This window comes from Stegostoma tigrinum, chromosome 34 (genome assembly GCF_030684315.1).
Source record: "Stegostoma tigrinum isolate sSteTig4 chromosome 34, sSteTig4.hap1, whole genome shotgun sequence".
NCBI classification, from domain to species: domain Eukaryota; kingdom Metazoa; phylum Chordata; class Chondrichthyes; order Orectolobiformes; family Stegostomatidae; genus Stegostoma; species Stegostoma tigrinum.
The window spans coordinates 8,956,702-8,971,328 of record NC_081387.1 but is presented as its reverse complement, the minus strand read 5'-3'; positions in this window follow the sequence as shown (position 1 = coordinate 8,971,328).

Genomic DNA, 14,627 nt, shown 5'->3' with positions numbered 1-14,627 from the left:
AACGACTCTTTTTTTTTGCCTTTTCCACTGCTTTGGCTGAAATTTAGCAGAGGGGGAAAATAACTAGCAAACTTGTCTTGACTTTCATCGGAAAGTTAATTATTAAGTTAATTGTTGTAATATTTCAACACAGTGCAGGAAGTGTACGGATGAGGGACGAACTGAAACGACGGCTGCGGTCCAGAAAAGGGCGTTTTGTGGGCTTTATTCTCTTCATGACAAATCTTCCAGAGAACCTGTCTGACCAAAGACTTTCCAAGGATACTCGGCAGTTGAAAAAAAAAACTGCCTTTAACGTTGCCTTTGGGGCCCCAGACCAGCTGGGGCAAAAAGATGTGCGGTCCGAATGGCTTTTGAGGTATAGTCACTGTTGTTTGGTGATGCAGTTACTGGTTGTTGCAACGTTGTAAATAGTCAACAAAGATTGCCTTTGCTCTGTGTTTCCAGTGTAACTGTCAGTGTCTTCTGCTTGATAAGTTAACGATTTTACTAGCAGTAACAGGGAGCAGAAATGCAATGGTTACAGTTGCTGATGGTTTAAAACACTGGACTAGTGACTGGCAAATATTATAAGCCACCATGACAAACTGTGACTTCGAGTTTCTATGAAACCAGTCATTTGTAACAATCGGGGTAAGGAGATGAACACGAAAGCTGCCATGTGTTGAGTCGTTGGATCTATCTCACTTTGGCCAATGAATATGTTACATTTATTTAAAATATATCTCAGCTTGTTGTCATGCATATAACTGGCAGAAAAAACAGGACTGATTTTCTTTTAAAAAATGATTTCATGACATGTATGCATCACCGGCAAGGCCAGCATTCATTGCCCCTGAAGTGAATGGCTTTACTCAATCATTTCAAAGAGCTTTGAAGAGTTAAGGGGTGGGCCTGGGTCACGAGAAGGGCAGACCAAGTAGGAACAACAGATTTATTTTGCTAAAGGGCATTAGTGAACCAGACTGTAACATTTCACTGTTACTGACACCGGCTTTCAATTTTGGATAGCTTAATTAATTAATTAATTAATTTTAGATGTCTGCAAGGCAGCTCAGTCAGCTTGACGGCTGATGAGTGATGCCAACAGTGTGGGTTCGATACATGCAGTGTCTGAATTAGCATGAAGGTCCTACCTTCTCAATTTCTTCCCTCACCTGATCCTTACATTGAACCACTGCCAGTCATCTATCTCCAATGAGAAAGTGTTTACGATGACTACTCCATAATCCTTTCCTGTTTTTAAATATGTAATTACATATCATCAGTCGGTCACAGCCTACAGTTCAGCACTGGGAACAACCCAATTTCAGAGGATATGGTCAGTGGTTAGCACTGCTGCCTCACAACACGAGTGACCTGGGTTCGATTCCAACGTCAGGCGACTGTCCATATGAATTATGCAATTCTTCCCACGTCTGCTTGGGTTTCCTCAGGGTGCTCCAGTTTCCTCCCACAGTCCAAAGATGTGCAGGTTCGGTGAATTGGCCATGCTAAATTGCCCATAGTGTTCAGGGATGTTTAGGTTAGGTGGGTTAGACATGGGAAATGTAAAGGTAGGGGAATGGGTCTAGATGGGATACTCTTTGGAGGGGCAATGTGGACTTGTTGGATTCTATGATTTTCCACTTCCTACCCCAGCTATTCCTTGTGGTGTCTGTGAGACAACTGGTTAGGTCAGTTTCCCCCATGAAGCCTTATCCACTGGGCATTCAACTGCTTGACAATTCCCCTATTTATTTTACTCAAGTTGATGCAAATTGTTATTGTTCACAGTCTGAGCTGGCCTTATCCAACCATAACACACTTAATCAGCATCCATGTGCGCATCTCCATCATCTCTGCCCCCCACCATCACCCACCAGTCCCCACCCCACCCCACACACAGCTCTGTAATTTTCTCCAGTCCTACATCACCTTCTGGGTTTTAATGCTCCTCCAATTCTAGCCACGTTGTCAGATACAGTGTGTTCAACTGCCTGGGTTCTTAGCTCTGCTGCTGCCAACAGTGCAATAAAACTATGCAGTCGGATCATGCATAGTATCATTTCTGCCTTGAGGGATGTACCTTTGCCCTTCCCATGCAGAAAAATATAGTTTAACTAATCATTAGTTCTGAAGAAGAGTCATACCAGATTTGAAACATTAGCTGTTTCTCTTGCCACAAATGCTGAGTTTCTCAAGTATTCTCCGTGGTTGTTTCAGATTTCCAGAATCTGCAATATTTTGCTTTTATAAACTGGTCATCACCTACGATGCTGTTCTCCTTGGATTTTCCACTCACTCATTCAGGCTAGAAATTTGAGCATCGTTTACTTTAGGCACCTCATGATAATATCAGGATGTCATCTTTTAAAGAAAGGATCAATAAAATTCAATACAATTCCCTCTGTTTCATCCCAACTCCAAACTAAGAAAAACAAAATCTTAGCCTTACTGTCTATTCCACTGACTGTTTTTTCCAATTCACAGGCCAACTGATTGACCTCGCTGAATAGAAAACTAGGAACGGTTTCTTCCTTAGGCAAATCATTATACTAACTGGGCATTAGAGCAATACAAATTGAAGAGAAATATAATCCATCCAGGTAAGTGATTCCGTGATGACTCAAGTACAGGAACAAGGATGACTTGCTGTAATTATATAGGACATTGGAGAGGGCAAATGAAGTATTGTGTGCAGTTTTGGTCTCCTTTTCCGAAGAAGGACGTTTTTGCTACAGAAGGAGTGCATTGAAGGTTTGTCAATTTGATTACTGTATGGCATGTGAGGAGAGATTGAGTCAGTTATGATTGTATTCACTGGGATTTGGAAAAAGGGATATGGAAAAATGAAGGGAGATCTCATAGAAACCCATAATGTTTGAACAGGACTGGATGGTTAAATGCAGGAAGGATATCATTGAAGATGGGCAGGTCCAGAGCCTGCGGTCATTATTTAAAAATAAAGCTGTTAGGACTGAGATGAGGAGAAATTTCTTCACCAAGACAGCCTGTGGAATTCATTTCCACAGAAAGAGATTGAGGTCAAAACATTGTGTGCTTTCAAGAAGGAAGTAGATTCATCTCTTATAGCCAAGAGAATCAAGGGATGTGGAGAGAGAGTCACATTTGAGGATTGAACTGATCAGCCATGATCATATTGCATGGTAGAACAGGCTCAAGAGGCCAAATGACCTAATCCTGCTCCTATTCTCTATGTATTTTCTGAGTGGAGCTGATACGTGTATAACCACCATTGCTTAGTTGGTAGCCTTCTCAGCCCAAGGAAGAAAACTGTGGGTTTCCATCTTACTTAAGAATTTCAATACGACAATAGAGGCTGACAGTCTGGGACAGAGGAAGTGCTGCACTGTTTGGTGGTGCCATCTTTGAGACAAGGCCAAAGTTCTCTGAGGTAGATGTAAATGGCTCTTGTGTAAAAGTGCTGTGGATGAGCACAGGGGTTTATCCTTCCTGTACTGGTTACTTTTTAATCCCTCAAATGATATGAAATAGCCAATTATCTGTCATCATCACATTTCAGCGTATGGTAGTAAGCTATGTGAAATTTGGCTGCATTACAACAGTAACTACACTGCACCGGGTACTTCAAGTACTTTGAGGCTGTCCAAGACACTATACGAATGTAAATCTTTCTAGTCAACAGCATGTCCCTCCAATTTCTTTGTCATGAGATATGCTTTTAAAATGAATAATCAATTATTCACAATAACTAACCATCCAGAGGCCAAAGCTAATGTTCTGAGGAAATGAGTTCATGCCAGGGCTACCAGTGAAATTTAAATTCATTTAATAAGTCTGCGAATGAAATCTCATCTCAGAAATGCTGACCACGACAATGATTATTGATCATTGTTAGAAATCCTTCTGTTCTGAGCAAAGGTCACTCAGGCAAAAAATGTTAACTTTAATTTCTCTCCAATGATGCTTCCAGACCTGATAAACTTTTCCAGCAATTTCTGTTTTGGTTCACTATAATCCCTTAGGGAATAAAAGCTTTCATCTTTACCTAGCGTGGGTCTATGTGCATTACTTCTTGCCTGCTCCTGCAATGGCTGAGAGAGTCACTCAGTTCAGTTAAAATTAAGGTAAAGTCACCATAACCCTAGATGACCATAGGGCTGCTCTCTCTTCAGAGTAGACTACTAGCAGTGAGCTTAACCTGAGGGTCACCAAGGACAATTGGAGATGATAACAGATGTTGGCTTTGTGGTTATCCACAAACCATGGAAGAATGATTTAACCAGACCATGTAATATTTGACTATCTAGTGAACTCCTACCAGCATTATGAGGGTTAATGATGTAAAACATTCAAAAACAACATTTCAAACTGATAATGTTAAGTGTCAAAAAATTATCTAAGTGATGAGTGGGTTGTATACAAATGAAAAGAAACTTATTTGATGGATGATCAGTTGTATCCAATGTCGTTCCTGGCAGTGAAGGCCAAATGTTGAAATTGTGCAATCAGTCTGCCAGTGGGAACTGGACTGAGGCAATGAGTAAATTCATTGATTTTTCACTTCTAAGGCATGAGATGAGATCTGCTCAGCACAATCAGCTGAAGCTATTTTTTTATCTGCTGGCTGTAAGTGAACAATATCCAATTAATACAACGAGGTCCAAAAGGTCTCAACACACATCACAAAGGTAACCTTAACTTGATAACAGTTGCAAGTCACAGACAGGGAGGCCGGGGAGTGTTCAGTGAGGTCTGTGATCACTTCTGAAGTTCAGGCTTTTTTATATATATTCAATTTGATGAATGCAGGTGTCACTGACAAGGCCATCATTCATTGCCCTCAGGATGACAGGGGTGAGCTGCCCTCTTCAAATGTTACATTCCTCTCAGCAGCGTTGGAGAAGGAAATCCAGGATTTTAACTCAGTGAAAGTGAAGGAATGGCAATGTACTTCCAAGTCGGGATAATGTGAGGCTTTGAAGGAATCTTGCAGACTGTCGTTCTCATGCATTTGCTGCCCCTGACCATGTCAGCGGTAGATGCCCGATGTTTGGAAAGTGCTGTTTGAGAAGCCTTGGGGAGTTGCTGTAGGTCAAGCAGGTTAGAAAAGATACAGAAAATATTTACTATGTTGCCACCTGGACTGGAATGTTTTGACTAGGCTGGGATTTTTTTTGCACTGGAGCATAGTAGACTGAGGATGACCTACAAAATCATGAGAGGCATAAATCAAGTAGATAGACAACAGGTTTTCCCCATGGTAGGGGAGTTTAAAACTAGACAGTATAGGTTTAAGGTTAGAGGAGACTCATACAAGAAAGGTCCACAGGATCAGCGTTTTCACTCAGGGTGATGAGTGCCTGGAATGGGCTGTCAGAGGTAGTCATGAACCTAGTACATTGTTGTCATTTAAGAAACATTAAGTCAGGTACATGAATGGATTAGGCTTGGGGTTAGGGACCAAGCGCAAGCAACTGGGACTAGTTTAATTGTGAAAACTTCAGGTTAGGCTGAAGGCCCTGTTTCCATTCTGTCGACCTCTATGGCTCGATCTTATCAACAACACACACTGATGCCACAGTGCCTCTATGGTGAAAGGAGTGAATGTTGAAAGTACTGGATGGGGTGTCAACCAAGCATCTACATTTTGATCTGCATGGACTCCACATCTAATGACTTCACATTGTTGCTAGGAATGACGGAATAGCAAGTGAGCACACCATTCAATAAATAAGTGCTCTTTCATTGATGACAATGTTGGCTTTATTTACAACTGCGTAAAATGGAAGCTCATTTGAAAGGGAAAGGAGTTGAATATCAGCAGAATTTCATTTTTCACATGTTTAGTAGATGAACACTGTGACTCATTGCACTAAGTATATAATAGATGTTCCACGACAGGTTTCTTGCCAGCACGGCATTTGTATTTCTGGTGTTTAATGATCTGACCCCTCAAATACAAACACAAAGTTACTGCCACTTTGTTTAGCAGCAGATCTGATCGATCGTCATTGCTTTCTTTTACCTGAGTGTTTTGCTGACCACTCCTTATCAATCTCTACCCTGCACCATACAATGGAGAAGGCACAGATGGAATGCAATCCCTGCAGATGGAGCAGGAGTGGGCCACTTGGCCTGCTTCACCATTCGATAAAATCATGGCTGAACTGATTCTGGTCTTGACTCCATTTCCTGACCATCTCCGATGCCCTTTGACTCCCCCTTAGGCCAAGAATCAATCTGTCTCTGCCTTAAAAATATTCCACCATTTTCTGGGGAAGCATCACACAGTCGTACATACAAACACACAAATTAGGAGCAGTGGTAGATTGATTGATAGCTAATCTGATTGCTAAACATTTCCACCAGCACCAGATAATCTTTCACCTGCTTGTGTTATCAAGACTCTGTCTTGAAACTGTCCAAAGACTCTGCTTCCAATTCCTTTTGAGGAAGAGAGAGTGCAAAACTCACAACCCTTGTGAGCAATAATTTTGTCTCATCTGTTTCCTAAAGAGGTGACTCCTCATTTTAAAACAGTGGACCCTTGTTTTAGATTCAACCACAAGAGGAAACATCCCCTCCCTATCCATGTTGGCACTAGGGTCAAGAAGCACAACAACGCCTCTAGTTCCTCAGAAGTCTGCCCATAAAGTTTTTTTACCAGTTTTTATAGATGCACCATAGAAAGCATCTTATCTGGATGCATCAGAGCTTGGTACAGCAACTGCTCTGCTCAGGATTGTACAAAAATGACAAAGAGTGTTGAACACAGCCCAGTCTATCACGCAAACCAACCTTCCATCTATTGACTCCATCTACACTTCTCGCTGCCTCAGGAAGGCAGCCAACATCATCAGAGAGCCCTCCCACCCCAGTTATAACCTCTTCCAACCTCTTCTATCAGGTAGAAGATACAAAAGCTTGTACGCAACAGACTCAAGAACAGGAACAAAAACAAAGTTGCTGGAAAAACACAGCAGGTCTGGCAGCATCTGTGAAGAAAAAACAGAGTTAACATTTTGGGTTCGGTGACCATTCCTCAGAACTTTAGGGGTCACCAGACTCAAAACGTTAATTCTGTTTTCTCCTTCACAGATGCTGCCAGACCTGCTGAGCTTTGCCAGTGGCTTTGTTTTTGTTCCTGATTTACAGCATCCGCAGTTCTTTCAGTTTTTAGATTTAAAGAGTTTCCATCCCATTATCATTAGACTTCTGAATAGAATACGTTTTAAACTTAATGTTGATCTCATTCAAAGCGCACCTTCTCTGCAGCTGTGGAATTGTACTCCTTGCTCTGTTCTATTCCCTAACGCACTTTGTACAGTATGGCCTGCCTGTATTGCGCACAAAACAAAACTTTTCACTGTAGCTAGGTACATGTGACAATAACAAGCCAACTCAAATCAATTTAAATCAAACCAGTCAAGACTACTCAGGATTTTATATGTTTTTCATCAGGCCACCTCCTACACTTCACCAGCCTTGGAGAGAATAAAAACTTTCATCCTAAATGGGAGACCCCTTGTATTAACCACTAAAACCTCACTTGAGTCTCACCCACAATAGAAAACATCCTCTCAGTCTCGGAGAATTTTACCACAATGAGAAGTAGCTGCATCAGTTGCTTCTCCCACGAGACCAGAATGGAAGTCAGACCCTTAATCTGTAAAGGTTCCCTTGTAAAGGTTGTCAGTCTAGCCAAGGTCTTATGCCAACTTAAGGGGTGATGTTCAGAGAGAATCATGTTAAGGACTGGTTCTGCAAATACTGATACAGTCGCTCTAGTATCAACCTCCATTAGACCTGGGTGACCATTAAACCAGATGTTTATTTTGGCTGGCTCTGATTTGGATGTTATCTGTTCCAAGCCAGATGTAGGTGGGCTTTCCAGGGCTTGCACTCTCCTGGATACCGGCCTACGGCTCTCTTACTCAATTCAGGCCTAGTGGGGCTCCTTTGTTGCCTCAAGCCTGCATACTGGCAGCAACTACAACAGCCTGCCAGCACAGATCCTCAACAAAATGTTAACCATTTGGCTGAGGCTTGGCTTTACTTTGAGCTGACCTAGAGTTCCACTGTTCAGGATATGTCTTGAGTGAGGCTATATAATGGCCTTCACTCAAATGGTGTTTCCCAAGCTCATTTGGCCTGGCAAGGTGGTCCACTTCCATTGACATGTCCTGTATTCATTTGTTCCACTTCCTGCATTTTCTAATGACAAAGCAAATTGTCATGCCTGTTTGAAGTTCAGTTGGCCTTCAGCTAGTAGATCTTTTGTATTGTTATATCATTAATCCCACTGTCATCATGAACAAAATAACTCCACAAAGGCCGGTATCCCATTACCAAGACACCCTATACTTACAGGTGCACAGTACTTGACACTGATCCAACTCCCTCAGAGCTAGCTCTCAGAGTGAACAAAACCGCTAACATTCCTGTTTATTTTTGTCAGCCAGGGCTCCCTGATTGGGCCAGATTAACAGCCCCAGCTCATATTCCATGAGATCCACCTGGCTGACCTTGTTTCAATCGCTGCAGTGAGTTTGCCTCAACCACTTAAAATCTTAAGAAAGGGCTTAAAAGGGTCTCAGTAGTATCACCCTCTGTGCTAACTGGATTTAATGATGGTGATTTGGATATTTCAATTGTCTGGTTGTGCCTCTAAGTACAGTTCGCTTCCTCACAACACCTGATAACCGTGATTGTAGAAAGCAGGCTTCGCTGACAGCAAGGACTCAAAATCTGTGACGACAATACCCAACACTTTTCACTGTATTTGTCGTAAACGCACGTGATAGTAAATCAAATCAAATCAAGCAGGAACAGTATAAAACGCATCGTGTTTTGTAGCAGCTGGAATCCTATACAAGCCAGGGATAACAAAAAGGCAGAAAAAAAAGCACAAAGCAGTCCCTGCCTCCAGGTCTGTCTGCAAGAAAAAGAACACTGAAGCAAGGAACTGGAAAATAAAAACAAAGGCACATTGTTCAGATTCTTTTGGAAACAGAAAACGAAAGATTCTGAGATGAAACAATGTTACCACGGGCAAGAGATGGCTATTGGACAGGCTGCCTTTGAAAGCAATTGGCTGGGATTGGCAGAGGCTTGGGCAATCTTTAACAGACAGCTACCTCTGATGGAGTGCTGCACTCAGAGTAAGGGCTGCACTTAGGATCTATTCCCCCTCCCTCTCCCTCTGTCGTCCCTCAGCCAGTCACTCCCTCCAGACGGCTGGAAGAGGCGTTGGTGAACAGAGGCAGGCAGAGGGAGAGGCTGAGCCAGCGGTGAAGGAAACCGGGTGAGATGGCTTGTGAAGAGGAGGTAAACAAGCTGAAGGAGCAGGTCACCTGTGCCCTGTGTGGCCTCCTCTTCAAGGACCCAGTGACCATGGGCTGCGGCCACACATCCTGCAAGGAGTGTGTGGCCAAGCTGGTCATCAGCCAGGATGGCAAGGTGACCTGCCCAACCTGCTCGAATGACTGCTCCCCTGTCGACATTGTGGACAATGAGCTGGCTGCCAAGTTGGTCGAGACCCTCAAGAAGATCCTGGAGCTGAGCCCGTCCGAAAGCAACTACTGCGACAAGCACAACCTGCCCTACACTGTCTTCTGCCTGGATGACATGCAGCTGATGTGTGACAAGATGGCCAAAGAGCACCCAAACTGCCGCACTGTCCCCATCAAGGAGGCCGCCGAGCGCTTTAAGGTAAGACCATGGACTGTTCCCTGCAGGGGGGCGTAGTTTGCCCATCATTGCCGAGGGGAGCTTGGTGAGGCTGCTCCCAGAGAATCGTCTACTTTTTCAGTTCCCACTTTTAAGAAAGGATTCATTGACATTGGAAGCTGTTCAAAAGCGACTCACTAAGCCAGCTCCTGGTGTGAAGGCGTTGACTGACAGATTAGGCATTTATTCATTAGGGTTTGCTTGAATGAGGGGGAGAGGGCTCTGGTAGTGTCCCAGCCTCTAATGCTGAAGGCCTGGGTTCAAGAACCACCTGCTCTGGAGCTGCGTTATTGGATCTCTGAAGAGGTAGGTGAGAAGAATGAAGGTGACCTTATTGAAATATTCAAGATTCTGAGGGGACCCATGGCAGGATAGAAGCTGGGAAGGTGTTTCCACTACTGAGAACAGTCTTGTACAAGGGAACATAGCATTCGAATAAGGGAACAATCATTTGAAACCAAGATGTGAAAGAGTTTCTTCTCCCTGAGAACAGCGAAGGTTTTTGAATTGTATGCCCAAGAGAGTTGTGGAGGCCAGATCACATCAAAGAGGAAGTGGGTAGGTTTTGCAATATTGAGGTTGATGACTGTGGCAGGAGAGATGACCTAGCCATGATCTTGTGGAAGGGCAGCACAGCCTTGAGGGGCCAAATGGCCTAATCCTGCACCTATCTCTTACACTTCTTCCTTCGTTTCTCGCCTCCCATACTGAGAGGCACATAAGGCTTTTGAAGCGCTCACTTCTGCCTGTATCCGTGGCTGGTTCTTCGTGGAACAGCCCAGAAAAATCTACAAAATATCCCATGTCAGTGTAATCCCAGCAAATAACAACCAAACCAAAAGAAAGCACAGAAATCATCTTTCTATCCTTTTATTGGCTGCATGGTATTGCAAACCCATCAGATCACTAATTCATTCTCAAAGGACAAGAAAGATCCCAACAACACTTGCAAGTCTCCAGGAAATGCTGATTTCTGGACTTCTTGCATCATTGTGCGCTGACAATTAGAAATGGGAGCCACTGAAATGAAATTTCATGTGCAATCCTGAGGAAAAATCACTGCAAAGTTGAGTTGGGGGGTGGGGGTGGGGGGGAAGTGTCTGAAAAGTGCCAGTACCAAAGAACAATGCAGCACATGAGCAAGCCCTTTGGCTCTCCATGCCTGCACCACCCCATTTTGCCCTTCCATACTAAAACTATCTTCACTTACAAGATCCATAGCCCTCTATTCCCATCTATAATAGATCAGGAACTGGGATTTTCCACCGTATTTCAGATGGGCCTCATCAGTATTCCCAGTGTTGTGAGTCACGTTTAATACTGCAGCTCACACCAGGTAAATTTTGGGCTGATTCCTTTCCTTCTGTGCCAGAGATTAATCTTTGAAGGGGCACAACTCCACCTCGAACTGACTATGAGTCTCCCTGGCTCTGACTCAGCAGCAAAAGCCCATCAGAAGGAACATACAGCAGTACAGCACAGGAACAGGCCCTTTGATGATATACTGAACATGATACCAAGTTAAACCAATCCTTCCCACCTGCCTTTGTTCCATATCCTCCATTCCTTGCTATTCATGTCCTTATCCACAAGCTCCATAAACACCTCTATTATATCTGCCTCCACCACCACCCTGTCAGCACATTCTAGACATCTACCAATCACTGTGTAAAAACTTTTTCCCTCCCACCTTAAATGTATACCCTCTCGTATTACTCATTTGAGCTCTGGGAAAAGGATTCTGATCGTCTAACCTATCTATATCTCTCACAATTTTATATACTTCCGTCAGGTCTCCCCTCAGCCTCTGCTGCTCCAGAGAAAACAACCTTAGTCTGTCCAGCGTCCCTTTATAGCTCACCCGAGGAATTACTTTCCCCGAATTATGTCTTGGTGTGGGACTCAAATGTGGAACTTCTTGTCCAGAGAGGCCACAATTTCTGCTCTTTGTTTTGGGGGATCTTTGGATTGCAGGAAGCGAAAATCAGGTAACTTGCAGAACAGACGCCAATCTTCTCTGACCCATTTTATGCACTTCCCACAAAATTAAAAGTGTAGAAACTTGAAATAAAAACAGAAAGTGTTTTGTTTTTGTTTGGACTGGCTGCAGAGTGTGGGTGATACTGGTTCAAGGCAATGCTCAGCAGGTCTTACAGAGGGGTAGAGTTAAGGTTCTGAGTGGTATATGATGGGTTTGATAACGTTGAGAAGGGGATGGTGTCTAGAGCACGAGATGTTTTCTCTATAGGCTGATGGGGGGGGGGTGTGACCTGATAGAAGTATATATAGTGTATGAGAAGCATGGATAAGGTGAATAGTCAGAATAATTTTCCCAGGGTTGAAATACCAAATACTCGGGATGGCAGGTTTAAGCTGAGATGGGGGGAAGTTTAAAGGAGATGTACAAGGCATGTACAAGGCAAGGTGCCTGGAACACCCTGATGGGGAGGTGGTAGAAGAAGATACAGTTACGATGTTATTTGTGCTGATGCATGAACAGGCAAGGAATAGAAAGACATGGACCATGCGTAGGCAGATGGGATTTGTGTAGAATAGCATCATGGTCAGCACCGTCAGGGTGGGCCAAAGGGCCTGTTCCTATCCTGCAGTGTTCTACATAAGTACGAGCAGAAGCAAAGCTTTTTCACACAGTTTGCAGTTGGATTCGGGAATCTTGCTCCCTTGAGAGTGTGGTGGAAGCAGGGTCAATCAAGGCATCCAAAGGGGATTTAGACCACAGCCCAAAAAGAAAGGAAGAATGTGCAGTTTGGTAGTGAGGAGGGGGAATGGCGTTCGATGAATTTCTCATTCCGCAGGCAGGATCAGGTCTAATTGTACGTTTCCACTCCAGATTCCTGTCTGCTCCCTTTGTCCATTGCTTCACCAGTGACCAAAGCTGTGTCTGTCCCAGTCTTATACCTATTGAATGATGGAGAATCCATCACACCTCCAACTTGGTAGATATTTCCAAAGAAAACCCAAAACTGCAAAGTGATAATGACCACCTGATCGGTGTTCTTCTGATGTTAATTGAAGGGTAAGTACAGTCCCAGCCATCGGGAATACCTCCTCTTCTCTTTTACCAGAATGGTATTATTGACTTTCTATTCCCACCACCAATGCCCCCTCCCAGTTTGTAGGAGGCAAACGTGTGCCTTGTAGACAGTAGACAGGCTTTAGGCAGACGAGAGGTGATTTACACGCTGCAGGACTCTTAGCGTCCGACCTGCTCTTGAAGCTAGCATATTTATATGGCGAATCCAGTTCAGTTTCTGGACAACATCAGCCACCCGTAATATAAATCACAAAAGTGTTCAAAACATTGTCTGCAGTAGCCAGATCTGTTTGCATTTTTCAATTGTTGCTCCCAATGGATACAGTAATGAAGCTTTTCACATTTATAGAAATAGCCCGGAAGTTACTCAGCAAGATTACAGACAGACATTTAACATTTGTATCATTCTGGTGACATTTTCAGCAGCAGTATTAACTCCACATTGATTTGAAAGAGACAGGCTTTGTGACGCTAACATTGCTGAGTTATTCCTTCAGCTTGGTGTGAAACAGTGTAATTCTGCAGTCACAACGGACATGAGGCCAACCTGTTTTTGCCTTTTATGCTTGTTATGAAATATTGCATTAGCAAAATAATCTGCAATGCACTGCCTGGAAGAGTTGTCGAGGGCAGAAAACGTTAAAAATGTGGAAGAGAACTTGTGGGGTCATCCCATTCAAGGCCATGGGCCATGTACTGGAAAGTGAAGTTGGTGTTTGACGGGTTGGCGCAGGCTCAATGGGCTGACGGGCCAGTGCTTCAGTGCTTCCTGAAAGCAAAGCTTCCAGATATCCTGTGCTCAGGGGCTCACAGAGTCATGGAGACATAGAAAGAAGCCAATCGGCCCATCAGATCCCTGCTGGTGAACAGAGGAAATGTGTCAGCTTTTGGGAAGGGGGGAGGATTCCAGAGCCAGATGGGTAGGTTTGAAAGCCATTGTTATAAGGTGGCCACCAACTAATCCAACAGGAAACACAGGAGAGTCTGCCTTATCCAGGGAATGGAACCGACTACTGCAAGGAGTGGGGTTGAGGGAAGAGGCACATGGTTAGTAGGTCTCTCACATGAGGGTGTTAATGAATGAAGGAATTAAGACAGAAGGGATGAGATGTAGGGGGATAGGAGTGTCGAAAACTCTGATGCAGACCTGTTGTGAGAACAGGGTTTGTTTTTTTTCCTACAGCTTTTCCACTTCGCACAGTCCCACTTTCCCACTGCTCATTCAGTTAGCTCCTTTGTGATGTAAGACAGTGCCAGTGGTATGGGTTCAATCCCCACGTCAGCTGAAATCACCACAAAGGTCCCACCTTCTTGACCTCAAGACATCTCAAACAAGGGGTGACCCTTAGGTTGAACTGATTACCATTTGTCACCTTCTAATGAAGACAGCAGCTCCTATTGTTGGCTGAGACTATAATGACTGCGACTGGCAAAGCATTTGCTCATCTACATCTGGTTCAGGATGTAGACTACTCACTATTTCCATTTGAATCAATTACAAAGCAGCTGCTAAAACTGAATGAAACAGATTCTACTCCAAGCAACTGTTCTCTCCACACACATTCTCTCTTTTAACTACACCCCATTCCTGACAAATATAGCAAACTTTTGACTCATATCCATGCTCTCCACCTCTCCCTGAGATTGGGACACTCCAGAAATTCCAATAATTCTCAAACTCTGATCTCTCCCTCTTCAGACTGGGAGACTGTTGATTGGAGGTGGCTGTTTGAGGGTAAATCTACATTGGACATGGGGGAGTATTTCAAACGGCAGCTTGATAAGAGTTCAGGAGAGGCACATTCCTGTGAGAATGAAGGATCGGTATGGCAAGTTTAACCTTGGATGACCAGGGATGTTATGACCTTGGTCAAAA